Here is a 7,204-nt window from a genome sequence, read left to right on the forward strand (position 1 = left end):
ACATTGATCTGTCCAGTAACAATCATCTGTCCAGTAACATTCATCTGTCCAGTAACATTCATCTGTCCAGTAACATTCATCTGTCCAGTAACATTCATCTGTCCAGTAACATTCATCTGTCCAGTAACATTCATCTGTCCAGTAACATTCATCTGTCCAGTAACATTCATCTGTCCAGTAACAATTATCTGTCCAGTAACAATCATCTGTCCAGTAACATTCCTCTGTCCAGTAACAATCATCTGTCCAGTAACATTCATCTGTCCAGTAACATTCATCTGTCCAGTAACATTCATCTGTCCAGTAACATTCATCTGTCCAGTAACATTCATCTGTCCAGTCACATCATATGTCCAGTAACATCATCTGTCCAGTAACAATTATCTGTCCAGTAACAATTATCTGTCCAGTAACATTCATCTGTCCAGTAACATTCATCTGTCCAGTAACATTCATCTGTCCAGTAACAATCATCTGTCCAGTAACAATTATCTGTCCAGTAACAATTATCTGTCCAGTAACATTCATCTGTCCAGTAACATTCATCTGTCCAGTAACATCATCTGTCCAGTAACAATTATCTGTCCAGTAACAATCATCTGTCCAGTAACATTCATCTGTCCAGTAACATTCATCTGTCCAGTAACATTCATCTGTCCAGTAACATTTATCTGTCCAGTAACATTCATCTGTCCAGTAACATTCATCTGTCCAGTAACAATTATCTGTCCAGTAACAATTATCTGTCCAGTAACATTCATCTGTCCAGTAACATTCATCTGTCCAGTAACATTCTTCTGTCCAGTAACATTCATCTGTCCAGTAACATTCTTCTGTCCAGTAACATTCATCTGTCCAGTAACATTCTTCTGTCCAGTAACATTCATCTGTCCAGTAACATTCTTCTGTCCAGTAACAGCTACAGCAACTGTAACGGCAGTCTATTTCTTCCTCGGACGAGGAGAGGCGAGAAGGATCGGAGGACCAATGTGCAGAGTGGTAAGTTTCCATGATATTTAATATACACGAAAACAAGACACAATAACAAAATTACAAACTAACTAACCGTAACAGTCCCGTGTGGCACAAACACTGACACAGGAAACAAACACCCACAAACCAAACGTGAAACCCCGGCTGCCTAAGTATGATTCTCAATCAGGGACAACGATTGACAGCTGCCTCCGATTGAGAATCATACCAGGCCGAACACAAAATCCCAACATAGAAAAACACACATAGACAACCCACCCCAACTCACGCCCTGACCATACTAAATAAATACAAAACAAGGGAAATAAGGTCAGGAACGTGACAGCAACACATTTGAGGTCGGTTGCTGGAAAGGTGACACTACACTGGCAGAAAGGTGACACTACACTGGTAGAAAGGTAACACTACACTGTCAGAAAGGTACCACTACACTGTCAGAAAGGTACCACTACACTGGCAGAAAGGTAACACTACACTGGCAGAAAGGTAACACTACACTGGCAGAAAGGTAACACTACACTGTCAGAAAGGTGACACTACACTGTCAGAAAGGTAACACTACACTGTCAGAAAGGTGACACTACACTGTCAGAAAGGTACCACTACACTGTCAGAAAGGTAACACTACACTGTCAGAAAGGTGACACTACACTGGCAGAAAGGTGACACTACACTGGTAGAAAGGTAACACTACACTGTCAGAAAGGTACCACTACACTGTCAGAAAGGTACCACTACACTGTCAGAAAGGTACCACTACACTGGCAGAAAGGTAACACTACACTGGCAGAAAGGTAACACTACACTGTCAGAAAGGTAACACTACACTGTCAGAAAGGTGACACTACACTGTCAGAAAGGTAACACTACACTGTCAGAAAGGTGACACTACACTGTCAGAAAGGTGACACTACAGTCAGAAAGGTGACACTACACTGTCAGAAAGGTAACACTACACTGTCAGAAAGGCGACACTACACTGTCAGAAAGGTAACACTACACTGTCAGAAAGGTGACACTACACTGTCAGAAAGGTACCACTACACTGTCAGAAAGGCGACACACTGTTGCTGGGCTTCATTCCAAGGTGTGTCATAGAGCACTTGACTTTTCAAGGTAATTTTAGCCGACATGCTCAGCTTTTATCGCCATCTCTGCGAACATCTGGGAATTAGAAGACACATTGTCAGCTGTCCAGTGCGCATCTCTATAACGCACCTTGGATTTAATCGCAGCCTTTGTCCTTTAATACTGATCAAGTTACAGGATGCATGACCTATATTGTCGCCATATTATCTTGTCAATAAACATGTTAACTTGATTTTCTGCATGTCTCTTCCATATAGCTAATAACAAAAAATGGTGTCAGAAGTGAAATCCAAACCCCCACCCCTTTATTCTTGTGGTAATATTACCTTGTCAGTACCTACAGCTGTATCATGTCTTTCTGCTCCATCCATATTGCTAATAATGTAACAATGGCATTTTTTCTTCTCTGACTGTATCATCATACTGTCTTCTCTGATGTTTTGTGTTGGTATTGGTTCTGAGGGGCATATTTCTCACTTCAGACCGTCGTTAGAGTTAAACAGCAGCTGTTGCACTCTCCCTAGGGGGGGAAGCAGAGACCACCAGAGGCGCCATGGAGAATGTCGCTATAGCCTGTGTTTATAGTGAGACATTGACACAAAAACACACTTACAGACAAACACAGGTGGACACACATACAGATGACCAACAACACATGCTCGTGTGTACCACATGGAGATGTGTGAAACTTACTCCTCAGCCTGAAGTGTCCCCCACTGTGCCAGCAAATAGCTAGCTAGTTGTGTGGTAAGACTCTTCAGGAGGGTGGTCACGTGTGTTAGCAAGGCAGAGGTCCTGGATTTGCTGCACACACAAACACACACACAGACGGGCAGACAGAGAAGCAAGAAGCACACATATGTACTGTATAGATATACAGTAGATTCCTAAGACCACGTGATGTTTACACAGATACTGCTCTAATAATACTTGTAATAATACTGACAATCATTTTTTACAATACTTCAGGGTAATACTATTATACAAATCACTATGCTATACAAGAACAGACATGCTGGCAGTAAAAGCTGTAACTGAGCCGTTTATTGATACTCTCTGCTTGCACTCATAGACATCACACATGGCTCAACGACACATCCAGTAAGTAATGTTCTCCATACTTATCACGAACTACCCATAGCTACACCTCTCTTCAATAGATGCCACTAATTGCAGACATCTGGAAATATTCTTAATATGCCATAACGAAGCCGGTTTTAAACCCTGTCAAGTGTAACTGTTTTGTTAAGCACGCACCAATTTGGTCATAGCCTTCCCATCTGCAGTGGCTAATCGCCTCATTGATTTGGCCAATCTGAAGTTATAGACGCATATGTGTCTTGCTAATAGGCTAACCTGCATGGATCTATTGGCTCTCTGTGTGCATCCCAAAAGGCAAACTATTCTCTTTAGTGCACTACTCTTTTACCTGAGCCCTGTTGGCCCTGGTCAAAAGTAGTGCACTACATAGGGAATAGGGTGCCATTTGGGACGCTGACTGTGACTCTCCCGGTGGAGCAGATGAAGTGTAATGGTTGGTTTGCATGCCAAACCAGATGATTTCACTGAGCTACACTCTTGAAGAAGGAGCCTATAATGTTAGAAATGCAATAGTAACGATATAGTTTGGTTTATAAATATCATCGTCGGAGAAACAACAACATGAATATATTTCATTATTTAGGCTAGTTTGTGTTTAGTCTACTATAGTATCTATGCTGCAATTAAGATTTTAGCTGCAGATGTGTAAAATGAAGTAAGCCTTAAACAGCTATAATACAGGATCTCTGTGTGGTAACACCTCTCCCACAACGCATTGTGGTTGAAGATGTTGACAGGCCGGAGTGGGCGGATCCCTCCTGTGACATGCTAATAAGAGGATGAGGATGATGAGCAGGAAATAGATCCCCGGCCACAAGGACATCTTCTGAGATTAAAAACACATTTTATATGTCACATGCTTTGTAAACGACAGGTGTAGACTAACAGTGAAATGCTTACTTACGGCCCCTTCCCAACAATGCAGAGAGAAAGAAAGAAACAATAATAGAAAAATAATAACACAAGGAATAAATACACAACGAGTAACAATAACTTGGCTATATACACAGACAATAACGTGGCTATATACACAGACAATAATTTGGCAATATACACAGACAATAACTTGGCTATATACACAGACAATAATTTGGCAATATACACAGACAATAACTTGGCTATATACACAGACAATAATTTGGCAATATACACAGACAATAACTTGGCTATATACACAGACAATAACTTGGCTATATACACAGACAATAACTTGGCTGTATACACAGACAATAACTTGGCTGTATACACAGACAATAACTTGGCTGTATACACAGACAATAACTTGGCTATATACACAGACAATAACTTGGCTATATACACAGACAATAACTTGGCTATATACACAGACAATAACTTGGCTGTATACACAGACAATAACTTGGCTGTATACACAGACAATAACTTGGCTGTATACACAGACAATAACTTGGCTGTATACACAGACAATAACTTGGCTGTATACACAGACAATAACTTGGCTGTATACACAGACAATAACTTGGCTGTATACACAGACAATAACGTGGCTGTATACACAGACAATAACTTGGCTGTATACACAGACAATAACTTGGCTGTATACACAGACAATAACTTGGCTATATACACAGACAATAACTTGGCTATATACACAGACAATAACTTGGCTACATACACAGACAATAACTTGGCTACATACATGGCCCCTCTCCCTCTCTCTCCGTTTCCCTCGCTTCTTGCCAGATCCCGCCATAATTGATGGAAAATGATTGGGCCTATTTTGAAAATGAGAGGTTATAGGGCCGAAAGAGATGCAGTAAAGGGTCTAGGAGTGAAACTAACATGAAACAGTAAACCATTCTGTTACTTTTCCCCCTCTAGCTCCAGAAATAAATCTATACTTACTATAACTTACATTCCTTCTAATTCAGTAATACAGCTATACATAGCTTGTTATTCATTCTTATTCAGTAATACTGCTATACTGTCAACGGTGGGTGTAGCTGGTGCATGGAAGTCAGGCGCAGGAGAGCAGAGATGAGTGGACAAAGCACTTTACTTAGGCAATCATAATAAACAGAACGCAACCGCGTCACAAAAACAAATTCCCAAAGAACAAGTGAGGCAGTACAAAGTACAAAACCCAAGTACAAAGTCCAGGGTGCCATAAAGCTTGGGTATAAAACAAAACCCGGCGCAAACCAGCCGGAAGCGTACCAACCTAGACAAATAAACAAAACCCCACACAGACATGGAGGGAACAGAGGGCTAAATACACATAGTAATGATGTTGAGATATAAACCAGGTGTGCAGGAAAACAAGACAAAACAAATGGAAAATGAAAAATGGAGCGGCGATGGCTAGAAGACCGGTGACGTCGACCGCCAAACACCGCCCGAACAAGGAGAGGGACCGACTTCGGCAGAAGTCGTGACATATACATAACTTGTTATTTCTATTTATTCAGTAATACAGCTATGCATAACTTGTTATTCATTCTTATTCAGTAATACAGTTATACATAACTTGTTATTCCTTCCTATTCAGTACTGTAGCTCACAGTCTATAGTTGACAATTCTATTTGAAGACGTATCCTCCACTATATTAGAAGGCAATAGTCAGTATGAATCTTCACAGCCATGGAGAGATCACAAATACCTCAAAAAAGAATTCAAGTTCTAAAATTATAAATTTTGTTAACATCTATACATAAAACACTCATTGACATTATTTAGTACTTTCTGTCAGGAAAGCCGAAAGGAAAACATTTACCCTTAATAGAGCTGCCTTTGCTGATAGCTACTTTATTGAGGAAAAATGTACTTACTACGACTGAGATATGTGGTTGTACCACCTAGCTACAGCATCTTAAGATGAATGCACTAACTGTCATTCGTTCTGCATAAGAGCATCTACTAAATGACAAGAATGTAAAATGTAATTGATCTGGGAGTGAGCTTAATTACATGGAGCTAGATGGCACGCCAAGCAGCCAGCACCACATTAGCTAAGAGATCAGACAGTGATGTGCTCAGGAAGATAGAGAGCCAGACATCTTGTTTAGCGTTGATAGTTCTTGATAACCTAACTGCTAATGGCAGTCTGTTTATGTATATAGCCTCTGAAAACACGCAAAGGGATTTCATCAAATTACACTAAAAATGTAAAAACCTTTCTATTCCTGTCACTATCAAGAACACCATGAGTAAACAAAACAGAGAAAATAATTTCCCATCCCTTCTTTGGGTTTTGTCTATGACTAATGGGTCAGGTGTTGACACGACCTTCGAATTAAGGACAAACATATCCTCTCTTCCACTGGATAGCCTATGAATATGAACTCAGTTTTGTCAACACATCTGACCGTATGATAAGTAGATAATGCCTTTTGTTGAAAATAATTGAGTGAAATCCTACTGTTTACGAGGACTTTGTTAAAGCACTGATGCTGTTGACTTGCCGTTGTCGTTTTCTTTTCCCTCCCAGTTACCTGTGTGTCTAAATGCAAACATTTGCTCACGTTCAGGTAGGCAACCAAGCATTGAGTCGGTCTAATAGTTCGAATGTCCATCTGTTGTCTGGGCATACGGACAAAGTGGCTGGTGGGGAATTAGAATATTAAATCATGTTTTCATCTCTACCGTACAAAAGGTGGCACGTCCACAAACACTCCATCCAGTCCATCCCCAAGTTGAAAGGGGAATAATGACATAGAAAAAACGATATGCTCAAGTTCAGCTTGTGTATGCATGGATGGTACGGTGTCCATATGAGGACAGACTCGAGTCATGTTTTTGACACACCAGCGTTACAGTAGCTACTGTAGAAAATTAACTTTAGCTAGATAGCTCACTAACTTGGCTAACTTGATGGTTATATGACCCCTATCTGACCTAAATAACATGTATGTTTATGTAAACTGATATGTATGCAAATCTAGATCTTCTCAGTGTTTTGTCAGTACTTTATTTTATTTCTTATTTTAAATGTATGTAGTACTGTCCCTGTTGTGTGTGGACAAGTAGCTTGCTGCTATAACA

General features: G+C 40.3%; 1 long non-coding RNA gene across 1 annotated transcript; it reads right to left on the bottom strand.

Annotated features, from left to right (window-relative positions):
- Positions 1-2,646: 2,646 nt before the first annotated feature.
- LOC139544678 (uncharacterized) lies at positions 2,647-5,193 on the bottom strand. Its single transcript, XR_011668920.1, has 3 exons — positions 5,068-5,193; positions 4,862-4,937; positions 2,647-4,009 (listed from the first exon to the last, which is right to left on the bottom strand). It is a non-coding gene; the product is annotated as an uncharacterized lncRNA (long non-coding RNA).
- Positions 5,194-7,204: the final 2,011 nt, after the last annotated feature.

The sequence above is a fragment of the Salvelinus alpinus genome, chromosome 18 (genome assembly GCF_045679555.1).
Source record: "Salvelinus alpinus chromosome 18, SLU_Salpinus.1, whole genome shotgun sequence".
Taxonomy (NCBI): domain Eukaryota; kingdom Metazoa; phylum Chordata; class Actinopteri; order Salmoniformes; family Salmonidae; genus Salvelinus; species Salvelinus alpinus.